Genomic DNA, 27,142 nt, shown 5'->3' with positions numbered 1-27,142 from the left:
GGATCTGGATTCGAGTCTCAGTTTTATTTCTCGGCAGTGTCCTCAAACATGAAAGGCACAGAGTATGCTCTGGAGACCTCACAGATGACAGCAGATCAAATGAAGATGATAAAGAACTTCGTTGTTATTATGCAACATTCGTATTGTTATTTTCAACAACAGAGAGAATATTAAATAAATATACATGTTTAATCTGGCAGAGGATGATACGAAACTACCACTGCCTGTGATAAGGAGAGCTAAAGATAAAAGGATTCCGGGAGCAAGGTGCAGAGTATACAGTGCATGCTGAGGATAACAGTCACTCAGATTTTAAATGTTTGAACTCCACAGTGAGGGAGAATACAAAGTAAGCATAGGGCAGAGTGGGGCTGAGTAGCAAAAGTTTGATACCTTAGTTCTCTTTCCACTCTCACTCAATAGAACCCTAGAATTGGCATCTGCCATTGGTCAGCGAGCTCCTTAAAGGCAAGAACACACACAATTGGTGCTGTCAAATAAGAGAATGAATGAGACCTTGAACTAGATAAGAGGTACTCACTCTAAGAGAGGGAGTATAGAGTATTGTGAGAAGCCTGAGTCTGAAGTTGTAAAATCAGATACTTCAAGGTTGAGAGTGCCTGTGTGTCTCAACCTTGTAGAGATTTGTAGGGAGAGAGGCTTTCTGAGTAACTGAAAAGTAACACGAGAGATTTTATTCAGGGTCCCCTGATTTCGTCCAGCTTTCTACACTCACCCCTCAACTCCACCCCTTTCCCACTTCCTCCATGAGAACGTCATTCTGTGACAATGAACTTGAGTCAAGAACCAGGATGTTTGTAAACATCCCTTTAATGAAAGCACATGGATTGTTAGGGTCAATTCTTCCCACATGGTGTTGCAAGTCTTTGCTTGCTGTAGCTGGCCAGAAGTCAGCTTTCCAATCCAGCAGGCCCTGCTCCACGCAGGCTGTGCGACAGGCATCTGTGACCCTGCCCCGCCCAGGAAAGGCAGATTATAGGGGCTGCTCCTGCTCCTACCCTGCCTGGCACCTCACTGCCAATAAGCCTCTGTGCTCTTGACTAAATATATTGGGAAATTCACTACTTTCATAATAGTTTCATGTGTGTGATCTCTTCTCCCCAAGCTAAAGGATTATGCCAATTTTGGGTAAGAGAATTTGTCAATTGCAAAGATCTTATCTAATAAATCCTTTTAAAAAAACCTCCTAAAATGTGCAAGACATTCCATGCTAGCTGCTTCAGAGGTTGCATGCTGCCAGCTCTCTCTGGCACAGGTGGTCTGCAAGGGTACATGAAATGAAATTATAACCTAAAGCAGGATATGAGGACAGCGGGAGGTGGAAGGATTCTAGGTTGGGGAGTGGGAGAATCTAGAAAACATGACGGGGTGGTAGCATGAGGGTACACAGGCAGAGACGAGGGAGGACCCTGGAGAGAGAAGGACACTTCCAAGTAGGGAGTGAGCTCTAAGGCACCCAAAGAAACAGGAGGCAAGGCAAGCTCAGGGACTCAGGAACCTTCTGGTGCTGCTGAAGTACAGGGAACACGTGGGGGAAATCAAGCAAATGAGTCACCAAAGATAGGGCGGAACCATATATGGGATGGCCTTGGATGCTAGGAGAGGGTATAGGGAGTTCATACCAGCTCAGGCAGCAATTGTGAACCCTTGGGGGTTTTAGAGCACAAGTGTAACACAGTCTGAGCAGTGAGATCTAGAAACCACGTTAAGGATGGATTCTAAAGGGAGGCGTAGGCAGATGGCTCCACTCAGGAGTCTATGGCAATTATTTCAGCAAGAGGTCATGAAGGCTGAACTAGGAGGACAGGTTGAAAACAGGAAGAGTGCTACAGGCAACCAGAAAGACATGCTAGTCAAGGGAGATATGTCTTAGGAAATCCCATCTTGAGGAACTTTTCCTGGAAGTATTTGCAGACAGGTGTACACACATAGTCAAGTTTTAATTTCAGCATTTGTCATTGCGAAAGATTGCAAATTACCTCAGTGCTCACCAATAGGGAACTTACAAATAAATTATGGTACGGCCACATAGTGAAATATTTTTGCAGCCATTTAAAATACACATACAGCTACAAGACAACTGTTGTAACATGTTGGTGATAGGCACCAGATTGCTAGTGGTCAGGAAGTATGCCTAGAAGAGAAGTTTTAGACAGGGATTCAATTTATGGCAAAGGAAGGAAAATATTGGAGAGTGGAATGTGCATGGCTGGGGACCTCAGGACTTGTGTGGTACCTCCCTATTGGCACCTGCATTCCCCAGGACCAGGACAACCTAGAGCTGTGCAGTGTACAACCTACGCAAATGTATATGGTGTCTCTGCCCACAACCACTGACTCAAAGGTGCCAGAAATCTGCCTCATCCAGCCTTGATCAATTTCATAATCAAAAGCCCAGAACCTGTGTGCCTGAGCCAATGAGGATTGGAAAGGAACAAACAGCAACACTACACATATTGGGGACCTAAAAATGCCTTTAAGAATCATACCAGATGGCAAAGCAAAAAGCATGATGTCTGAATCTTCTCTCTCTCTCTTTTTTTTTTTTTTTTCCAAATTCCAGGGCCTAAGAAGCCAATTAACCATTCCAAGCAATATCTAGGTGTAAGTGCAGTGAAAGTTCATAAACTGAACACAGCAACAACAATTAGGACAGATCTGCCGGTCCTCAGTCCTGCCATCCTTAAGTGAGGGACCAATATTTCAATCATCATTCCCTTTCTTTTCAATGACAGGACATCTTGAATGACCATATACAAGAAGCAGAGTCCAAGACCAGCTGTAGTGGCTCACGCCTGCACTCCCAACACTTTGAGAGGCCGAGGTGGGAGGATCACTTCAGCCCAGGAGTTCAAGACCAGCCTAGGCAACACAGAGACACCCTGTCTCTACAAAAAAATTAAAAATTAGCTAGGTGTGGCAGCATGCACCTGGAGTTTTAGCTATTGGGGAGGCTGACGTGTGAGGATCACTTGAGCCTAGGAGGTAGAGACTGCAGTGAGCTGTGATCATGCCACTGCATTCCAGCTCAGTGATAGACCAAGATCCCGTCTTAAAAAAAAAAAAAGAGTCCAGTTTCATGCACAGAGTGGGTGTGCAGCTTCAACAGCAGCCGCTGGGGTCGACAACAGCCACAGTGTTCTTTGAAGGGGCAAGGTAGGAAGGATCCTAGAGGCAATGAATATGGCTCCTTGGGAACTTTGTTTTCTTTATTGCAAAGAGCCAGGTCTGACTATTAAACATCAGCTCTGCAGAGAGGAGAGCACACTGAGGAAGCAGAACTTACTGCACATCAAGGGAGGAGCCCTTACAAAGTAACAGGTTGCAGACAATTTGCAAATTCCTGCAAGAGTAAATGAAGAACACAGTATTTCACAGCTAGTGAGGGCAGTATGACTTCATGGATAAGAGTGTGCTCCCTTTACTGTGCAATACAAAAACTGCACTTAATGCCCAAATGCCTGAATTCTAATCTTAGCTCTGACGGTACAAGCTGTGTGAATCTGAACAAGTTGCCTGCAGTCTCTCATTGTTGAATAGATAATACTGGTACACATCTTAGGGTTGTTGTACAGATTTAATGCGTTAATGTACGTAAAATGCTTGCCCCAGAGCTTAGCATAAGCATTCAATACATACTATCATTCCATAGTTAGAATGGAATAAAACACAGGTGATTTAAAATATAGGTGATTATGACTACACTTAAAAGATTGACTTTGATTAACCACAAATCAAGAAATTGAGAATTCTCTGTAAGAACTGCTAATTGTATTAATGCCTGCAATTTGAAATACTTGAGCAAATAGGGTGCGATATCGTGTGTTATTTAACACTTAGGTTAAGCTATCCTGCAGATGCTGCTAGCATCTAATCAACCATTCAAAATCTGGTAGACCAACAGTTTAGCTGGCATTCTAAAGAGGGCACCTCCACATCAGAATCGGCCGTTTCAAGCCCTGTTGTTACCATTTCTCTGTTTCTTTTGGTCATATATTTTGGTTTAGATCTTGGATAGCAAGAAATTCACCAATTTCTTGACATAAAGGAATGAGAAAACAAAAACCCACTGGAAATGTACTATACATTATTTGCATTATGCTATGAATATCATTATAAATATGAAAATATAGTTATTGTATAGGACTGGATCATTCCTTTTTAGTAAATTATTTTTATCTTCACAAAGTGAAATCAAAGAATATCTAACACACTCTAGTAGCTAATAAAAAATCTTTAATGTATTATTTTAAAAATATTTTAAAATAAAAATATTACATAAAACATGAAAGATATTAAAATAAAAATATTATTTAAAATATCTTTTAAAAATATTTTAATGATACCAAATAATGCTCATTGAAAATATTTAAACAATGCAGAAGCATAGCCTAAAAAAGCAAAAGTCCGTTTTTATTCCTAACTTCCAATTTCACTTGTCTCCTTGGAAGTAGTCACTATTAACAGTTTGGTGTGTATCCTTCCAAACTTGTTATGCATATATAACACACTTGTTATATGTGTGGGTTTTGATATCTGTGATATCAGACACCAAAGGGTATTGGTTCCAGGATCCCCACAGATATCAAAATCCACAGATTCTCAAGTCCCTGATTCAAAGTGGGATAGTATTTGCATTTAACCTACATACATCCTCTTGTATACCTTAAATCATCACTAAATTACTTATAATACCTAGCACAGTGTAAATGCTATGTACACAGTTGTTCTACTGCATATTGTTAAGGGAATAATGACAAGGGAAAGAAGTCTGTACATGTTCAATAAGACACAATTTTAAAAATAACATATTTTTCAAATCCCAGTTGAATCTACAGATTTGGAATCCATGGACAGAGAGAGCTGACTCTGTGCGTGTGTGTGTGTGTGTGTGTATGACACATATTCATACACATATCTTATGTATGTAAAATATACACATGTCTATACATACTTGTACATATACACCCGTGTTATACACCCATAAGAATTGTTTTTCACTGAAACAGAATCATAATATATGTATTATTCTCAGACTTACTCTGTTCATTGGACAATATGTCTTGGAGATTTTCAAATAAACAAATTAGAAAGCTAATAACAAATTAGCTCAGTGGAACCCCAGTGACTATTGTAGTCAAAAGTGTGGTTTCAGGGGACCAGACCAAGGAACCAGCACCACTCCAGAATGGTGTCAGAAGCGTGCCTTTTTGGGTGGCTCACCTGTCCCCCTGAAGCTGACAGATTTGTCCCTCTGTACCTCTCCAACAGCCTTACAACCCGAGCAGCGTGGTAGAAAAGATGGGTGAGTGAACCCACACAAACTCATAAATGAAAACATTTATTAAGTAGAATTTAAGTCTCTTACTTCATGACCAACTGTTCCTTTAGCATATGCACAGATATCCAGAGCATGCCTGCCTTGTTTTCTACTCCCATTTTAAGCAGAAAATAAAGCCAGTTTCTACTGTTGAATTATTCTTATTTACAGCAATAGAAATGTCAACCTTTCAGATTTGGACACTGAGTTGCTTGGGCACACAGGCACCCAGAGCCTACATGAGCAGCGACATGTATTAATCCTCAGGGGTCCTGCAGGCAGGTGTGGGCAGGTGCAGATGTGCATGAGGAGGGCTCTGGGACTTTCCAGTCTCTAGGGTCATGGAGCCTATTTTCAAGTCGCAACTTGCGGTTCTCAGGTTCTCAGGCTACTACATATGCCTCCAACTCAATTTCACTCGCAAGCATTCCAGGTAATGTGGAGAACCAAACAAACTCATGTTTATAGTGTGTTTGAAAAACAATCTCTTCGCAAATCCCTTTCCAGAATTTTACATTCCTAAACAGGTGTGACAATCTGTCATCTAATTTCTGCTATTATTAAATTGCCTTTCTTTTTCTGAGAAAAAAGTTACCTTTCCTTATAAAGTGACACATTTTCACCTTTTTGTTAGCAAGTATTGTTTAAAAAGGAAAGTTTTGTCAAACCATCATGTTTTTAGATCAAGGCAACCTACCCCTTATCTCTGCTACGTTCTTGTTTTGAAGCAAATCAAGGCAATGTGCTTGCTAGTTGAGTTATTGACCCTGATTTTTTGAACTCCCTTTATCCAAAAAGATTCCATAAGAAAAATCAGACAGCACATCTGTAACATGAGTGCTCTGACAATGAACTGTAACAGTAATGCCAGCTGGGTACATAAAATTCCAATGCTAAGAATTTCATTCCACATCAGGTACAGTTTGAAAATGTCGGCAATGCCTTATCTCTGTGGACATTTCACTGCACATATAGGATTTCTATTTCAATATTTGTAAAATTCTAAGAGTTATACACTCTGGTTTATGTTACCCAAAAGGAGAGGGAGAGAAATGGGGGAGAAAAAAATCTTGTCGGCAAAGAGTCAACCGTGCACTGGAGAGTTGTATTGAAAACAGAGAAAACAAAACCATGTAGTACAAAATTAACTATGTTCACAAGAGAGGCTCAGAAGGACGTAAGGGATAAACAAAATCTCCATCACATCAGCATCTTTCCTACAAGTCTGATGTTCCAGAGAGTCTGCTCTTTGTTTCTGTTGCCAAGGAATGGAACCTACTCTGGCTCTCTCGAGGTAGAGAAAGTATGTGAAGTTCTGGCATTCAACAGCCGCAGACCAGGGAAAGTCAACAATGAGGCAGAAAGCATAAACTACCTGCTGGGGCAAGCCAATTGCATGCATTGTGCTCATGGCAAGACAAGATTGGATTTGTCTCTTGCAACTGGAACTGCTGTTCTTCAGGACTGATTACCCTAATTCTGTGCTTATCTTGTCCTTTCACCCCAACTGTCTACTAACCTTTGACCTGTATATCAAAGCTTATACTTTACATTTTCAATGCTGGTATCTTTAATCCTGGGCAGAGAAATCCAGAAATCCTTGGTATAACACTTAGCACGGGGCCTGCTTTAATTAAGATGCTAATGGGCATCAACAAGGAAGCTGCAGTTTGGAAAGAACAAAGCCCCAGGTCACGTGGCAAGGCAGGCTGATCACTTTCTAAACTGGATCTCTTCCACTATTTTGACGATTACCTCACCTCTCCCGGCCTCACCCAAATCGTATATACATGGGAGTTTTCACTTTCATTCGGGGTTCGCATCACAAGCGACCGTGCGATGAAATATTTTAAAAATCTAGCATCTCTTTTAAAGTTCACTTTGAAATTTAAGGAGAAAGCAGACTTAAAGAGGATTCTGAAAGTGTAATAAACATCATCTCTTTAAACCTCACAAACAAAAAGCACATTCTTCATTTTTTGGTTTTATGTCCGACTGCTTTCTAACATAACTTTATATGATTGGGTTGAAATAAACTTAAAAACCAAACTTGGAGGCATACTTATCTAAAAGGTCTAGGAATCCTAAGCTCCTGAGACTGACTTCTCATTTTGCTGCAAAGCGTGGGTGGCCACAAGCATTCCTGGCAGCTATAAGGCATTTGCTAACGTATTTGACTTTTAAAGTTGTTAATCACACTTATCAACACAGGCAAGCAGCACTGGCCACAGAAGATTAGCTGCTCTACTATAATGCTCCCAGTAATCCAAATGCAGGAATATCCGCGCCGAGTGATAAGTGCATCTGCCAGCTCCACAACCTTTCAGTGACTTCAGAACTTATTAAAGACCTTAGCTTTTAATAAATCCCAGATTTTCTTTTCCATCACCTTACACACAAACACACACACGCAGATACACACACACATGCAGACACACACACATGCGCACATACACACACACACATCCCCTGTAATGGTAGCTGAAACCAAATATTCCCAGTGCTGTGCAGTGTATGAATTTTTAAAACAACCAGGATGTGCTTCAAAACACCACAGACATTCTGAGTTTCAAGGGGGCCATCACTGACAAGAGATTCAGATGCTACTGATCTCCTTTCACAGGTCCTCCTGCAAAAACTGTGTACAACCAGCAGGAAAGGACTTGGTTTCCAGGGAAACAGAATCTTGTTTAAGTCCTTTGGAAGCATTAGGTTCTACTGTAGTTTTTCCCCCCAGACACATAGACTGTTGCTCCTTGCAAAAGAATTTATTTAGTGAACAAGAAAATGCTTTGCCCAGCTTAGAGGTAAGTGCATCAGAAAATTCAGGAATAGAATGAGTATTGGGGGAAAAATAAGCACCTCTCACTGAGCCTGCTAGTCTCTGACTGGTGGGATCTTGCTTTCACATAAGGATTCTTCCTTAAAAGACCTGAGGTTTCATCTGCAGACATGTTTCTGCCTTGTTGGAGTCATGCTGAAGTCCCCATGCTCGCAGCTTCAGCTCTGCTCTGCCCAGCCGGTCTTAACCCCCCAAGGCTAACAAGTGCTTTACTTCTACAAAACAAAGCAAAAACAGTGAAGATCTATCTCCTATTTCAACCTCTTGTAACTCTCCAAACAGTGTCCCCTCATAACCTATAAACATTCTTTCACTTTGTAATATAGCAAATGACTTATTTTTTTACACTAAAAACTTTTTTTACTCTGTTCTTTTGATTATGATGTAGTTCAGAGTTTGGATCCAGGATGCTTGGACATAATAATGCTCATTATATTTAAGGTCACTTCTATCACCTGGAGATGTGGCCGCTTCATGGCTTAAATGTGATTTAAGAGTTACTGGAGTGGGGACTAGAACAAGCAGAGAAGTCTCATTTTCTAGGTGTCTTAAAAGGAAGGCAGAGTGTCATTTCCCTGAAGTATTTGAGTGCAGGCCATTTTAAAACCATAGATAGAACAGGAAACTTTTTGTGATCAAAAATATGGTTGGTATCAGAGTGGAAGAAAATCTTCACAATCTGTACATCTGACAAAGGGCTAATATCCAGAATCTACAACAAACTCAAACAAGTTAGCAAGAAAAAATAAACAATCCCACCAAAAAGTGGGCTGAAGACATGAATAGACAATTCTCAAGATATACAAATGGCCAACAAACATACACAAAAATGCTCAACATCACTGATGATCATGGAATGCAAATCTTAAAACCACAATGTGATTCCACCTTACTCTTGCAAGAATGGCCATAATAAAAAAAATAAAAAATAAATAGATGTTGGCGTGGATGCGATGAAAAGGGAACACTTTTATGCTGCTGGTGGGAATGTAAACTAATACAACCACTCTGGAAAACAGTGTGGAGATTCCTTAAAGAACTAAAAGTAGAACTGCCATTTGACCCAGCAATCCCACTACTGGGTATCTACCGAGAGGAAAAGAAGTCATTATACAAAAAAAGATACTTGCATATGCATGTTTATAGCAGCAAAATTCGCAATTGCAAAAATGTGGAACCAACCCAAATGCCGATCAATCAATGAGTGGATAAAGAAACTGTGGTATATATATACGATAGAATACTACTCATCCATAAAAGGAATGAATTAATGGCATTCACAGCAACCTGGGTGGGATTAGAGACTATTAATCTAAGTGAAGTAACTCAGGAATGGAAAACCAAACATCATATATATATTCTTACTTATAAGTGGGAGCTGAGCTATGAGGATGCAAAGGCATAAGAATGACAGAATGGACTTTGGGGACTCTGGGGGAAAGGGTGGGAAGGAGGTGAGGGATAAAAGACTGCAAATTGGGTTTAGTGTATACTGCTAGGGTGACAGGTGCACCAAAATCTCACAAATCACCACTAAGGAACTTACTCATGTAACCAAACACCGCCTATTCTCCAAAAACCTATGGCAATAAAAAATTCAAATAAATATATGGTTGGTAACATTTGGCCATATGTATAGGAGAGGCATGTGACAACCATAACTGAAGCATGCCCTGAGAATGACCGCATTGTCTAAGAAGCATGTGTGTTTGGAGTCCCAAGCTAAGGAATCTGAGAGTGGCCAGCCTGGAGTTTCACTTCTTATCCATGAGGGACATTCGAATCCCTGGCCCATCCCTTGGAACACAGGCCATACAGGGAATCAAGGCCTTTGGTTTTGGGTTAGACAGAGGTTGCTAGGTGGAGGGTGCTAAGTAAAAATGCTATATAACTGCACGCTTTTTATAAACAGTAGTGGTCTTCCTGTGTAGTCTGCTATCACTGGACTGCCCCATATGTAAGTCCCCCCAATAAACCCTATGTCTTGTTGGCTGGCTCCAGGTCTCTTCTTTGGCCTCTGGACATGGTACTATCCCTACTGGAGTCAATAGGGATCTGGCATGACACCATATGACACCTATCATAGCCCACAGGACATGAAATTTGAAAGACATTTCTACTCTTGCAGCTCATTGTTTTTGATGGCATGTACCAACTAAGTGCTGACATGCCACTTGGGGATGAGTGAGGAGGCTGCCCCACCCTTGTGACTCCACGGTGTGAGCACCTCCTGCCTCCTGCCTTTCACCTCCACTGCTTGGCCTCTTCAAAACCCTCTCCATCCAATCTGCTTCTGTCAAATACGTCTCTCGTCAGACTGAGCAATGTCAGACTGAGAGCATTTATTTCACGGGCAAGAAGCCAGAGTGGCTGCTGTGACATCTGACTGCACGTGTGGTGCAAGCACATAGGGGAAGGGGGCCTTAGATCTTCTCAGGTCAAGGAGGACCATGCAGCCTGGCCTTCTCCACTTAACGCTGCATGAGCTCACTGGGCTGGCATCAGAAAGCCCTTCCAAAACAAGAAGATACAAGATAAAACCTCCAAGAGAGCAAGGGAGGAGAGTGATGCCCCTTCTGGGAAGAATGCACCAAGCCAGAAATAAACACCTTCATGAAAAATATTTTAAAAGTTAAGCTTAAAATTGTTTTTTAAATGCAGCTTTACTGAAAAAACTACAAGCCCAGAGTCTCTGCTGGGGCGAGGATAAACAAAGCACGGTTCTTTCCAACAGGAAGCCGTCAGTCTAGCAGGACAGGTAAACCAGGCAAGTGATTTATTTTAAAAGAGAAAGACAAGGGAAATGAACATTTACTGAGTGTCTACTTAATGGCAAAGCTTGGAGCAGACTATATTACACACACACACACAAATTCACACACGTCTCATTTTATTCCACTTTACAGAGGAGAAAACTAAAGCTCATAGATTCCAATGGTATCAAAAGTCACACGGAAGTAGCCAACTTTTTACTGTATGGCAGACATACCTGACAGCAACAGCTTAACTTGAGCAACACCCTGAGAGTTACCCTATGGTTTAAGAGGAATGTGTGTTCGGAGTTCCAAGCTAAGGAATCCAGGAGTGGCCAACCAGAGATTCATTCCTTATCTATGAGGAACATCTGAGCCCAGGGCCTGTCCCATGGGAATGTGGGCTGTCCTGGGGAGTCAGGCCCTTTGTTTTGGGTTAAGTGAAGGTTTCCAGGTGAAGAGTAAGTGAAAATGCTACATAAATTGCATGCTTTCTGAAGGTGGTCTCAGTGCTCCTGCCCAGCCTGCCACCGCTGGAACACTCTGCATGTAAGTTCCTCTCAATAAACCCTATGTCTCATTTGCTGACTCTAAGTGTCTCCTTCAGCCTCTTGAACCTGGTGCCATCTCTACTGAAGTGAACAGGGGTCTGGTACGACAGTATTCAAATCTAGTTCTTACACCAAAGCATGTAATTCCAAAGCCCACACTATTCCTACATTGTGATGCCTATTTCACTTCATTCGTCTGACTCATAGGAACCTGTTTAACCTCCTTGTTAAATAGAACATTATAAGAAATGCTGCCATATCTTAACACAGCAGAGTACTATATAAATTCAGATGGCATTACTGTAACATATCTTTCATTCAGTTGTCTGTGAAGAACAGATAGTAGTTTATATATTTGTGAAACTCAGCATTAAGATTTTGATATTAAAAAGACAGGGAAGGACACTTTGTGATAAATAGGAACTAGGTCACATCATTCTATGCTTGGTTATGCTGAACAACATGGCACCGAAAAAACCGAGAATACCTGTAAGATTATTTCTTCTAAAGGAGAACCTAAAGGTAAACCTAGAACTTGGATGACTCTACAAATAAGGGCCCTGGAAATCTACAGGGCATCTTCCCTTTCTAATTTTAAAAATATAACAATCGTGTTTACTATATCTATTGTGAAATATAATACAGAGTACTATGTAAGATGCTAAGGGGTGGATAAATCTCAGAATAAATAAATAAAAGTAACTTTCCATGGACTGAGGGAGATGGTCACCATGCAGTACGCCACAGTTCCAGGGCGTGACTGCAGAGCAGGGAAAAGTACTGCAAAGACACCAGTCTTTCTTTGATGTGTGTCCCTTTCTTCCCTTTGAGTTGGGTTCCTGCTGATCCTGAGGGGACCCCTCTTGCTGCTCCTCTGCTTGACCATCTCAGCTCCTCCTTAGAGCTCCAGCTGACTCTCATCCTGCTCCCCCATGCAGGACTGGTTACATGATTTGTGGATCCCAGTGCAAAATGAAACAAGTATAAAAATAGGTTGGATGCAGGAGGCGGAGCTTGCAGTGAGCTGAGATCGCACCACTGCACTCCAGCCTGGGCGACAGAGTGAGACTCCATCTCAAAAAAAAAAAAAAAAAAAAAAAAATAGGTCAGGTGCAGTGGCTCACAGCTGTCATCCTAACACTTTGGGATGCAGAGGCGAGAGGATCACTTGAGGCCGGGAGTTTGAGTCCAGCATGGACAACATAGCAAGACCCCTGGGCACCGTGGTGCATGCCTATAGTCCTAGCTACTTGGGAGGCCGAGGCAGGAGGATCTTGAGCCCAGGAGTTCGAGGTTGCAGTGAGCTATGATCACAGCACTGTACTCCACCATGGGCGACAAAGCAAAATCCTGTCTCTAAAAACAAACAAAATAAAAAAGAGAGAAGAAAAGTATAAAAATAGGCAACTGCAGATTCCAGACTGAAATACTGATGGGTAGAGGAACTGCTTTTCCATGATATTCCAACAGCACCTTATCAAAAAGTTACAATCAGATGCCTGTTCCTGCTTTAACTTTTTTCTTCCACAGCACATTTTACCTTCACACTGGTTGCTCACTTTTTGGCTTTTAATGTCTGTCTTTTCCCGGATTAAAAACTTGATGAGGCAGGGATGTTTTTCTGCTTTGGACATTGATATATCTTCAGTGGCTAGAACACTGCTGGCACATAATAGGCATTGAAATGTAAAACACCTGAATCATACAAATGGCGAACACACGTGAAAACTAGCTGATATAGCAAACTGAATGGCTAGCAAACTTTACACAATAATAAGGGAAAGAATTTCCTCAGGGTCATGAAATACATTCATCTGAAATTCATGGAAACAACTCTAATTATTTATTATTTTAGATTCTAGAGAATGAGTATCAGCTGGTTGTAGACAATGGATATTAGCTATAAGGGTGAAGATGATCCCTTACAAAAATGACTGCATTTAGGCCAGGTGTGGTGGCTCACGCATGTAATCCCAGTACTTCGGGAGGCTGAGGCAGGCAGATCATGAGGTCAGGAGTTCGAGACCAGCCTAGCCAACATAGTGAAACCTCGTCTCTACTAAAAATACAAAAAATTAGCCGGGTGTGGTGGCGGGCGCCTGTAGTCCCAGCCACTTGGGAGGCTGAGGCAGAAGAATTGCTTGAACCTGGGAGGCGGAGGTTGCAGTGAGCCGAGATTGTGCCACTACACTCCAGCCTGGGCGACAGAGCAAGATTCCATCTCAAAAAATAAATAAATAAATAATAAAATAAAAGGCTGCATTTAATATTTGATATCTCCAGAAAACAGGTGACTGAAAGTCATCCACGTTCTGATTCTAATGGATTACACTATGTCATTAATTATTTCCATAATTCAGAACAACAAAAGAATAGCAGTTTTATATTAACAGAAAATGTTAATGGAGGGATACAAAGTTATAGAGAGCTGCAAGAACAGATGAGAGATTTACTGAATATCATTGGAGCAGTTAGAGGAGTTCACAATAGTCCTTACATTCATTACAATAGTTAACTTTCCCCCATATCCATATAGACAAGCCCTGGAAGAGTATTCAATAGTAGATGGACTACTGAAATGAAAACACTCGTCATCAACTTAAAAAAAAAATTGTGGTGAAATAAACCTAACAAAAATTTTACCATGTTAACAATTTTTAAGTGTACATTTCAGTAGCATTAAATATATATTTATGCAACCAGTCTGCAGAACTTTTTCATCTTGCAAAACTGAAACTCTGTATCCACTGAACAACAACTCCCCCTTTCCCTATTCGCCAGCCCCTGGAAACCACTGTTGGATTTTCTGTCTCTATGAGTTTGACTTCTCTAGTTGCCTCATGTAAGTGTTCGTCCATTTCTGATTGGCTTATTTCACTTAGTATAATGTCCTCAAGGTTCACCCATGTTGTAGCATGGTAAACATTTCCTTGCTTTTTAAGGCAGACTAATATCATCATAAACTTTTGCAACTTATGAGAACTGCAAACTGACAGTAGCACAAAAGCATCAGTCTTACTTTGACATGCATCCCCCTCTTCCCTCTGAGTTGGGTTCCTGCTGGTCATCTGAGTGGATCCCGCCTACTGTTTCTCTGTTCGGCCAACTCAGCTCCTCCTTGGGTCTCCAGCTCACTCTTGTCCCATTCCTCCATGCAGGACTGGCTATAAGACTTGTGGATCCCAGTGCAAAATGAAAACACAGGCCTCTTGCCAAAAAATTATTGATAACTTCTGTCTCAAAGAGATATTTGTACACTCGCATGCACAGCAGCATTATTCTCAATACCCAAAAGGTAGAAGCAACCCAAGTACCCATCAGATGCATGGATAAAAAAATGTGGTATATACATACAATGAACTATTACTCAGCTTTAAAAAGCAAGGGCATTAGGCTGGGTGCAGTGGCTCCCACCTGTAATCCCAGCACTTTGGGAGGCCAAGGCATGTGGATCACAATGTCAAGAGATTGAGACCATCCTGGCCAACATGGTGAAACCCTGTCTCAACTAAAAATACAAAAATTAGCTGGGTGTGGTGATGCACACCCGTAGTCCTAGCTACTCAGGAGGCTGAGACAGAATTGCTTGAACCCGGGAGGCAGAGGTTGCAGTGAGCCGAGATCGCACCACTGCACTCCAGCCTGGCAACAAAGCAAGACTCCATCTCAAAAAAAAAAAAAAAAAAAAAAAGGTAGTGGGGGCATTCTGACCTATGCTACAACATGAGTGAAGCTTGAGGACATTAGGCTAAGTGAAAAATGCCAGTCACAGAAAGATACACTGCATGAGGTACCTAGAGAAGTCAAACTCATTGAAACAGAAAGTCAGATGGTGGATGCCAGGGGTTGCGGAATGGAGATTGGAGAGTTGTTTAATGGGCATAGAGTTTCAGTTTTGCAAGGTGAAAAAAGATCTGGAGATTGATTGCAAAAGAATGTGAATAGATTTAACACTACTGCACTGTATGCTTAAAAGCGATGGAGATGGCAAACTTTATGTTATGTGTATTTTGCTACAATTTTACAAATTATTAATAATTTCAAGACAGCAACAGCAGAACATTAAGCCAAGCTCTGGGGCCTTCTGAATTCCAGAACCTGTGCAATCTACATAAGCATCCAATGTATAATATTAGTAGACAGAGAACATTTCCCAAAGCACCTTCTGTTGCCTTTTCCTACAACACACATCATGTCTACTTCTCCTGGGTTTCCATTTTTCTTTTTCTTCACAGTCCTCTATGTTAGAGATGAAGAAGAAATAAGATAGCTATATGTTCTATCCACATAACGTGTAAATGGCAAGGCCCTAAATATTCTCAGCCATTTGAAATGTTCAGCAACCAGCAAAATGTTCAAAATTCCTTTTCGTAACAAATAATGTCACAGAGAAAACAGAAGAAACATGTCCTCGTGACTAACTGCTGTAATTCTTATTTGTTCCCAGGCTGACTTTTCCTAAGACTGGATTAATTTCGTGTTGGACCACTGGCCTGTGAAGTGCTGATAAATTAAGTGATTGGTAAATACAATAAGTTTCAAAGGAAAAGAAGGGTTCGGAATCCATTTGCTACTCAGGATCACTGCAGAATTTCATTTCTGAAAACAGACCACCTATTAATTTAGTTAAGATCTGATAGTCAGCTGAACAACTTTGGTGGAAGTCATCCAACTTGCCCTAGATTACTCAGCCTGTGCTGGCAGGTCTGAGAGTCTGGAGAAAGGTGGTAATGAGTTATCTGAGGACAACAGCTCAGGCAATACATGGCTATAGAGAAGTCCCACTTTGGTCCTTCGAGAATGATGTTTTTATACTGCTGTCATAAAACAAAACTGAAAGCAACCTGGAGACATTTTAGAAGCTCATATGTAAGACACTTCTGGTTGTATAGGTGAAATACACTTAAAAATACAATTATGGCCAGGCAAGGTGGCTCATGCCTGTAATCCCAGCACTTTGGGAGGCCAAGGTGGGTGGATCACCTGGGGTCAGGAGTTCGATACCAGCCTGGCCAATGCAGTGAAACCCCGTCTCTACTAAACATACAAAAATTAGCCGGGTGAGGTGGTGGGAGCCTGTAATCCCAGATACTCGGGAGGCTGAGGCAGGAGAATTGCTTGAACCTGGGAGGTGGAGGTTGCAGTGAGCTGAGATTGTGCCACTGCACTCCAGCCTGGGTAACAAGAGCAAAACTCCATCTCAATATATATATATATATATAGATATATATTGATATATATATGATATATATATATATATAATTCTATGTATAGTAGTTACAAGTGTGGGCTCTGGAGCCACACTGCCTTGTGTTCAAATCCTGCCTCTACCATTCTTGTAAGTATGCCCTGAGCAATTTACTTAGTTTCTTCGTGCCTAAGTAAAAGAATTTTGTACATTTATAAAATGAGAATAATAATAATAATACTTATGTCCTATGGTGGTTGCCAGAGCAAATAAGTTCACACAATTAAGCACTTAGAACAGTGCCTACTACATATTAAATGATCACTAAATATTAACCATTATTCTCCCTAGCTTTAGGAATTCCCTAGATCACAGGTTTGCTGAGTGATGGCCACAGTTGATTACAGTAGGGGAGGACACCTGATCCAAGAGGCCCTCATATAGGCTTGATTGAGCCAATAGATTCCTACTCTGGGGAACCTGAATTGGCTGACCCAAAACAGTTTGAATCCCTGGTAGGGAGAAAAGAGAGCAGTTACACTTGATAAAGTGCAGGGTGAGATAGCAGCTTGACTAGTTAAGAGTAATACACAACTTGTGGAGAGAAACAAAGGTAGGAAACACCAGGTAGCCATAGGATGGAGATAATGCTCTTATCTTTTTAGGATTTCATTTCAGTTGCCACAAGCCCCAGCTGTATTTTCTTTCCTAGTCTTAGATTTGGGGAATAGTACTGTATCTTTACAATAAAGTCTGTATTGGTCAGGATAGGCTGTTATGCTTCAGTAACAACAAATCTCAGCAGCTTCACAGAGCACAAGTGTACTTATCACTCTTTGTGGCCACTAAGGGTTGGCAGTGGGGCTCAGCCCATATTACTCCCTCCAGGACACAGGGTGATGGAGACTTCGTCTCAACAGTCTCACCACAGTTACAGGAAGGAAACATGGCAGCCACACACTGGCTTTTAAAGCTTCTACCTGGATGTGACTCATGTCACTTCTACTCACATTTCAGCAGCCAAATCTAGTCACATAGCCATGCCTCATATCAAAGAGGAAATATAATCTCACCACATGCCAAAAAGAGTTACAGTAGAATATTTTGTCAATAGCTAATTGACTACTACATCTACCATTAGTACTTCAGCCAGTTTGAATGGGTCTCTGTTCCTTCAGAAAACAACATCAGCAATATTGACTAGAACACAAACGAGATGTAAAACATCACCATCTTTGCACATTTTCCTCTCATAACTATGCTTTTCTAAGCATAACCAAGTCTTCTCCACTGTGTAGATATGTGGCTTACCTGACCTTTGATTCAGCAGTTGGACAGTTGCCTACATCATCCCATTCTTTTCAGGAACAAATGACAGTAAAATCTGAATATTTCTGGAATGAGGTATTTCAGGATAACAGGATTGTGTGTGTGTGTGTGTGTGTGTGTACCTACAAATATAACATTAGAATATCTGAACTTAAAAAAATAACTTTTTTGGATGACAATATTTTAAAAATAGATACATTTCTTTCTTTCTAAACAGAATATACATAAATAATTTAATATATTCTTAATCACTGAAGATCAACATTATGAATATCAGACACTGTACTGTGATGTCTTTGGTACCAAATAAAACATTCATTCATTCAACAAACATATACCAAGTGCTATGCCAGAAAGTGGGAAATACATGGGAAATAGGGCCATTCCTGACCTCAAGCAGCTGTGCAGGGTCTTTGAGCCAGATTGGTTTTTACAGTTATTTTCTTCTCCTCTATTGCTATCAACAAGTCAGTCGCCACTTCTGTCTGCCATCTGTACATCTGCAGTCCCCCTCTTCCTTCTTTTATTTTTTAATTCTCTAAAGTCCTAGAAACAAAGCTTGTTAGAATTATGTGTAAAGTAAGAGTAAATAAACCAAGTTGTAAAGATGCCAGGAACCGTCCTATGAATAAAACAGAAGAGCTTTGGTACATAATATTTATGCTGCTTGTTTTTAGGTCTTTTCTATATAGCTCATGCTATCACAGAGCTGAATTTTGGATAAGCGAAGTATCACTGTATCATAAACGTAGAGGTATTAAACACCTAGCTTTCTCATTTCCTTGGCACAATGATCTTTGATATATTTTTTATGTTTCATAAAATACTGCCTTGTGCTCTTTAAATCTTTTAGTCTTTTCCTTAATTAAAAAAACTCTTTGTATTAATATGTGATTTTCTTCTAGTGATAACATTTAATTACAAATTTAGAAAACTACATAACTGAAGTAACACTTGCACAAAATGGGTTAAGCTCTGATATGGACTGAGGTGTGTCTCCTCCTCAAATTCATATGTTAAAGCCTTAATCCCCAGTGTGACTGCATCCTTAAAGATGGGATCTTTTGGAGGTAATTAGGGTTAGATGAGGTAGGGCCTTCATGATGGGGTTAGTTAAGTCCTTATAAGAAGAGACATCAGAGAGCTTGTCCTCCCTCCACCATGTGAGGACACAGCAAGAAGGCGGCCGTCTGCAAGCCAGGGAGAGAGCCCTCACCAGAACCCAACCATGCTGGCATGCTGATATCACACTTCCATCCTCCAGAACTGTGAGAAAATAAATTTCTGTTATTTAAGCCACTCAGTCTATGGCATTTTGTTATGGCAGCCTGAGCAAACTAATGCAAGCTCCAAGCAGTTTCTTCTTAGAGACAAATTTTATTTGTGCTTTTTCATTCTTTTATAAATAAGTTGTTCTTCTGCCCCAACTAATCATTCCTTCATTTTTGCCTCATAAAAGTACAGGAAGTCTTTAGTAAAAGTCTACTGCCAGCTATTGCCATAAGTGTTAGGATATTTGAACAGTAGCTTTCAAATTTAGTTCTTTTTTTTTTTTTTAGATTAATATTGTTTTGTCGCCCAGGCTGGAGTTCAGTGGCACGATCTTGGCTCACTGCAACCTCCACCTCCTGGGTTCAAGCAATTCTGCTGCCTCGGCCTCCTGAGTAGCTGGGATTATAGGCATGCACCACCACGCCTGGCTAATTTTTTTATTTTTAGTAGAGACAGGGTTTCACCATGTTGGCCAGGCTGGTCTCGAACTCCTGATCTCAGGTGATCTGCCCACCTCGACCTCCCAAAGTGCTGGGATTACAGGCATGGGCCACCACGCCCGGCCTCAAATTTACTTCTATTATTCAGATAAGAACATTTCATAAACAGACAATTAGACAATATATGAAAATGTAATGTTCAGGCTAGTCCAAGCAATATTTAGGTAAAAAGTCTATTGACTCGTACTATAAAACATCTATCTTTCTCTTAAAATAGTACTTCTTAACTGTTTTTAAAGATTTTTAGGGATCTTAACACATTTCTCTCCATTGAACATATGGCATATGTATATTCATTTGTTCTTATAATTTCTGAAGTTTTAAAGAGAAGTCACCAGATTAAGAACCTCTGCCCCAAAGAAAATTAAGCAAAACCAAACTGAGTGTTTTCAGCAAAGCAAACTTCATTCCTAACCTTTAAATGGCCATAACAAAATGCCTCAGTGACCAGTTGCTTTGAATTGGTCTCATCTACAACCTGCGAGCTTTGCTCAGCCCTCTAACGTGAAGTAACATCAGATCTCTAGCCATAAAGCCATTCCCTTAAAGTTCCATCTTCAGTCTTTTCTATCTTAGTTCAAGGTCTGCTGGCAGTGATGAACTCATCAGAATCTCATTGTCCTCATGGATAGCTAAAATACGATCCCAGGTAGTTCAACCCTATGTGGATTTAAACAGATACCTAATTTGTTCCAGAACTACTTTCCACGTCAATACCTTGAAAATACTTTGTAAGTTAAATCTAAAAGAAGGCATGGAAGCTCCCTCTACAAATAGTGAAGCTAGTCCAATTCTTAGGGAAAAGAGACAGTCATTAGCTCTATATTTAGAGTTAGGCATTCCATTCCCCCAAACAACTCTCTCATCAGCCTAATTGCTTGAAATTCCTGTTCTTGTTTAACATTAGGGCGAAACATTTCATTTTAAATCTGAGATAAGGTTTAGATTCCAAATACCCTGAAAAAGGTAATTTAGGGTATTAGGACCACTTTAACTTGGACATGACTACGGAGGGGGAACAACAGGGAGGCAAGATGCTGGATGCAAACCTAGATACCAAAGACAAAATGAGGCGCACTTCCCTCACTCCCATTTTTTCGTAGGACAAGCACCATAAGGAGTATCAGTTAATTGAAAAAGTCTTTACTAGATGCCAGGAGCTGTGTTAGGTACTGAGGATAAAGTGTTGAGGAGAATATTGCAAAGCACAACACCATCCTAACAACATGTGGGAAGCTCAAAGCCCATCCGCAGAAAGAGACAGGCCCTTTACAAATGAACATAATGATAGATTGAATGTGTGATAGTAAAACGAAACAACGCAGAGCAGTTTTTAACTGTTGTGTGGTGGGGGAAGGGAGATGCAAATAAAAAAGAACATTTGACTTGGATTTGTAAGGATATGAAGAATTTTGCCAGGTGGGGAAGTGGTGGAAGGGAGGAGTTATTTCAGGCAAAGGCAACATAAAAGCACAGCACAGAAGCATGAAGAGTACATGGAGTGCTCATGGAAAATCACTGAAGGCTGGGAGGGAGCCCCAGTGGATTCTGGTGGATTGCAGCCTCTGGCGAAGGCTGAGGTTGCCTCTGGACCACATTACTCCCCCATGTATTTCTTTATAGAGACATATTATTTTCAACTCTTTTGAGAAGAAACATTTATACTTATTGTTTCTTATTTAAACTATGAATCTATTAAAATATCAGGCATTCTTCATAAAAATCATTGATAAAAAATGAATTAAGAGTACAGTTCATTTACATTTTTTTTTTGGAAGTTAAAATTGAGCTACTGTTCTAAAACAGAGACTGCGTGGAATCCTTAGTGAAAAAAGAAACTCAGTTCAGAGGACAACAGGCGACAGTGGACAATCTGGTCATATTCTGTGGTTAGTCAACCAAGAGTTTGATTTCACCAGTATCCCTATCTTCCTTGCTTCCAAGCATACTATTTATCTTTAAATTAAATACTAAATGAATAACATGTTTGTGATTGCTAATTCGGACATGGGTCACACACCACAGTTTTACACCCTTGAATACAAGATTTCTGCAGTTCCACTACGTGTCCACTAGAGGCCTGTGAAGAGCTTTTTTCCCCTATCACGTAGCGTCTGATAACCAAAAAGGCCAGCATTAAAACAAATAAGAAATATTGATTAGACACGAGTAAGACAAGGATCTAATTGGTACATAACCTCACAGTAAGTATCATGCTTGTGGATAAAATAATGAAAATGCAACACTGTTTCAAAACTCCAAGATACCAAATTGCAAAACTTATGAAACTACTCATATGTAACCACAAAAGCAAAGTTAAAAGAAGTGGGGTTTTGAAGGCTTCAGCAACCATTCCAAAAGGCCATCAGACTCTGGCAGGCTTTGACTAGGTGGAAGACTTGCACCAAGTGGTGAAGCAGCCTGAATAAAAATTGCCAGCAGCCTGTATGGGCTTCTAGATCTTCAAATGCATACTCAATCTAAAAGGCATGCAACCAATGGAGGGAAACCTCCTTGGTGGGAAAGTAAACAATGCAGTGATTTAAGGCAGATGGACTGAGAAGGGACTTCCTAAATAGCGACTCCATGGAAGTAAACAGGGGAAGACAGCTGAGATATGGCCAGCACGCTGAGATGACACAGACCAAAACCGACCCTATGGTGAAGACTGTGGTAACTCTCAACTTAAGAGGAAAGAAGGCAACTTAAAGCAAAACACTTAACATATTCGATTTGCCAGGACAACTGCAAGACTGCGTGAGCACTGGAAAAATTACCAGAAGTACAAGATGCCCTGTAACATCCCTTTATCTCTTGTTGAACTCAAAACAGACTTTCATTCATTTCACGGTCTGCTTGAACAAACACAAACAAAAACGAGAAATATTAAAAGTCACATCACCCGTGCCAGGCATGGACAAACGAGTGTACGCGTGCACACACACCACACACACACACACACACACTACTTCTAGTCTATTTACAGAAATGGCCTGTTTTTCACTAGCTCTGGTTAATTAGCAATCAGAACAGAGTTGTATGGGGTTGGAAGAAAGAACCCTTTGTTTGGAAAACCTGTGAAAATATTCCCTCAGAAGCTTGTAACTTTCCCTATGCATCACCCTGGCCCTGAGGACAAGCCCCTGTGCCAGAAGCCTCAGTGAGGCACACAGAGCTCACATTCAAAGGCAGTGCTCTTTGTTGTCCCCCAGGAGTTAAACCTTAATGGGTTTACAATTTGCAGGCTTTTTTGGAGAGTGGCTTAGTGGTGGTTGCCTGCTGCCAGAAATGGAGCAGAGACAAACCCTAGTGAATCCCACAGCTGTTGTGGCTGCTCCATTGGAGAGAAGAGCAGTTGCCTGAGGCATTTCAAAGACAAGCAAGAACACAGGGAGATTTTATGAGGCCTGGAAGTGAATTTGCAATTATTGGGAGCAGATGGTCAGTCCACATGGGGAAGAAGGAGATTGGAGCCATCGTTCTCCAGTGAAGACCATGGCAAATGGTAATTCACTGAGTCTTATGTCCCCAGATAAATCCTGTATTGGAAAAGTATTCAGCTGCAACATAAGATCATCATCTGCAGCTAGTTAGTTTTACTGTCACGCTCTTGACTTCTAAACCTAAACAGTCACAACTTGGACAGGAAAAAGCCGGTACATGCACATCCTACCTTGGTTAGAAAGAAGAGGCATGGCTGCTCTGGTAGAAATAGGGAAAATACTCATCCTGGCACCCTGGGTTTCCTGGAGGCGGCCTGCCTGAACACCGCCTCCAACATTACTTTGCCCAGCCCTTTATTTCAGAAAAATCTTCATTTTAAACAAACATCCATGAATGCTGGGACACTGTTGAACGATTTTGAGAGTGGAGCTTTCATAATCTTCTTTTGTAAGCTATATCCACTTTTTTTCATCACCCTTTCCGGTCAAGGGCTGCTGTCTGAGGCACAAGAATTCTCTTTTGCTGAGATCTCAGCCTATTTCCTGTTATCCTCATGTTGATTCATCTGAGAATCACATTATCTCTTCTAAAACACTGTTTACTTAGTCCATTATGACGCGTAAGTTCGGTCTTTACTCATTTTATGTTTGAATGATTAATTTCTTCAGTTTATGCAAAGTACTCTTAAGTACCCTTGATGTGCAAAGTGCCAGCGAGGCACTGAGGAGGATGGAAGAACCATAACTGCAAGATGCTAAGAACCTGGTGAAGGAAGCAAAAACACTTGGGAAAGAACTCTAATACCTGCAAAGTGCCGAGATACGGGCATAGTCAGAATGTTGTGGGCATATAAAGAAGAGAGAAGATAATACTTATTTCCAACTGGAGAGATTGGGACACTAGCTTAGAAGGAGATAGAGTTTAAGTTGGGCTATATATAGGATGACCTACCATCCCAGTTTTAAAACTTAGAGTCCTGCATCTCAGGACACTCCTCAGTTGGCTGAGTGAGTGATAAAGGACAGTTATAACTTCGAATTTATCTCAAGGGTGAGACACAGTGAAGACAGTCTCAATGGCAATGGGCTGGGAGTGGAGATGAGGGGCTGGTCAGGCCCTCAACTGCTGACTTGGCAGCCATCGGTGCATAAGGCCCTGGACAGGGTGAAGATTTTCAGGACAGCAGGGCCAGGCTCTCACTGTGCCACACATTGCACAAGGCACCAGGGAGACGAGGCTCAGGCCTGGCACATGGGTGGTGGCTCAGTAGCTTTCTTTAGACTGTGTATGAGCTCTGGTGCTTTGTAGTCCTGGGACTCCTATAACACACATGAAGGCTTACTCAGGCCGGCCTCACTGCCCTGCAGGCTAGGGCATTAGAGAACCCTATATTATGAATGAGGGACCGGAGGAGGGGCAGATTTGGGGGAGTTGTGGTTTGGGCCGTGCGCATCATCTTGAGTTGAAGGGAACATAATAAAAACTTGTGGCATGCGTTCACATTTACCATCTCACTTTGGAGCTCTATTTAGATCCACATCTTAGAAAACTAACTGTTAAAGAATGGCCTTGGTCACATGGCCAGCAGGAGAAAGCTGGGACACAAACTGCAGACTCTGTTTCTGACTGCAGACCTGGGGCATTCCCATAACTTTTCCAGATGACTGAGGTTTACCTGAAACTTCGAAGATTTTAACAGCTTCATGATTCAGTGTCATTTTAGTATATAGAGTCATCCCTTGGTATCTACAGGGGATTGGTTCCAGGCCCCCCTCACCCATTCTAAAATCTGTAGATGCTCAAGTCCCTGATATAAAATGGCATAGTATTTGCATGTAGCCGAGCACGTCCCCCATATATTTTAAATCATCTTTAGATTACATGTAATACTTGCTTCAATGTAAATGCTATGTAAATAGGCCAGGCATGGTGGCTCATGCCTGTAATCCAAGCACTTTGGGAGGCCAAGATGGGTGGATCACCTTAGGTCAGGAGTTCGAGACCAGCCTGGCCAACATGGTGAAACCCTGTCTATACTAAAAATACAAAAATTAGTTGGGCATGGTGGTGTGTGCCTGTAATCCCAGCTACTTGGTAGGCTGAAGCAGGAGGATCACTTGAACCCGGGAGGTGGAGGTTGCAGTGAGCCGAGATCACGCCACTGCACTCCAGCCTCAGTGACAGCGCAAGACTCTGTCTTCAAAAATAAATAAATAAATAAATAAGCTATGTAAATAATTCTTGTATTTAAAATTTTTTTTTTATTGTTGTACTGTTATTCTTTTATTTTTAATTTTTTTTCAAATATTTTTATCTGGGATTTGTTGACTCACAAGTGGGGAAGAACCCTAAGATGCAGAGGGACTACTGTACTCTGTTTAGTCATCTAGATCACTGGTTAGTGTATTAAATCTTATATATTCCAGGACAGGTGAAAACACAATCACTCAATTTATAATCTCTCTTCTCTTCTCCTCCAGAATCTTGCAGTCATGCTCCAAAAACTTTGACGACGTGTATCTGAAACCAGCCCAATTGTCCCATAGAAATGATATTTGCATGTTTTTGAATAAACATAGAAATTGACCCTCTGAATTAAAACTAGAAACTTACATTTGTCTGTTCTGAGTGCCTTCCTCAGGAAACCAACCCTCAGGCAAGGGAATGAAACTCACTCAATCACTACATCCAGACAATGAGATACAAGACCCCTCATCCATCATGATAGCTTCCTTGTTCCTCCATAATTCCCTGATTTCCTGTATAAACCTCCCAATTTTAGTCCATTATTGAGATGGATTTGAGACTACATCTCCCATTCTCCTTGGCTGCAGTACCTGATTAAAGCCTTCTTCTGTGGCAATACTTGTTGTCTCAGTGATTGACATTCTGTGCTGAGAACAGCAAGACCTAGACCAAACCCCTGGCACTTCAGTAACATATCAAGCACTGCTCAATGTGATAGTGACAGGAGGCAGCCAAATGCCTCAGCAGATAGGGGCAGGTACCAGGTGAAACCCCACCTCCAAGCCAAAGAGAGTTTAAAGCCTGAAAGTCAAGCTACAAGTTAAATCCTCGGATTGGATTGAGAGCTTCTCTTCCTGTTTGTTGCACTTTCCTCTGATGGATCCCCACCCTTCATCTATTTTACATATACCTACCCTTTCCTAATTGTTTTTCTACACTGTCAGGCCCACTTTTGAGTGGTATCTTCGCTTTAACCTTTTTTGCATACTCACAAACCAATCAGTATGCACTCCCCATCCTGTGCTTATAAAGATCCCAGACTCTGTCATCAGAGGAGATGACAGCCTGACTGCAAGGTGGGGACAACCTGACTTCAGGGAAGACGACCTGCCCTTCCTGTCCCTTCTCCAGCTCCCCTCTCCACCCAGAGCCATTTTCATCACTCAATAAAAATTCTCTGCCTTCACCATCCTTCAGTTGTTCACATGATCTCCTTTGTCTTGGATGCTGGACAAGAGCTCAGGACCCATCAAGTCTGGGTACCCAGAAAGGCTGTAACACCAGCCCTTTGCCCTTGCTGGCAGAGCAGCCACCCCACACAATGAGGCAAAGGGCCAACTGAGCTGTTAATACAAGTCTGCAGATGGCAGAACTAAAGGAACACTGTAACCCCCGCTCTGGGGCTTTAGGGTTGCATCCTTACCTAGGGTCATCCTTACCTGGGTGTTGCTGAATTCCCCTCAAGGTGACACACCTGGTCTGGATGCAGGCCCTGCACAGAAGTTGCTCCTGTGTCAGCAGCCAGAGCAGCCAGCCGGATCCTGCACTTGCTTGCTCATGTGCTCCCTCCTGCAAGGGGTTGAGCATGGCGGACCGAATAGGTGGGGTGCCCCTTCTAGGAGTCTGTTGAAGGGGCCAAGAAAAATCCTGCATCAAATGCACCAGGCCCTCACTG

The 27,142-nt window shown here is 41.4% G+C and overlaps 1 protein-coding gene across 2 annotated transcripts in view; it reads right to left on the bottom strand.

The window, feature by feature from the left end:
• Nucleotides 1–27,142, bottom strand: part of STARD13 (StAR related lipid transfer domain containing 13) — a 247,468-nt gene that overhangs the window by 105,030 nt on the left and 115,296 nt on the right. The gene's annotated exons all lie outside the window — the stretch shown is intronic.

The sequence above is a fragment of the Hylobates moloch genome, unplaced genomic scaffold (assembly GCF_009828535.3).
Source record: "Hylobates moloch isolate HMO894 unplaced genomic scaffold, HMol_V3 SCAFFOLD_4, whole genome shotgun sequence".
Lineage (NCBI taxonomy): Eukaryota > Metazoa > Chordata > Mammalia > Primates > Hylobatidae > Hylobates > Hylobates moloch.
Note: the sequence above shows the minus strand (reverse complement) of the source record. Positions and strands in the feature narration are given on the sequence as shown.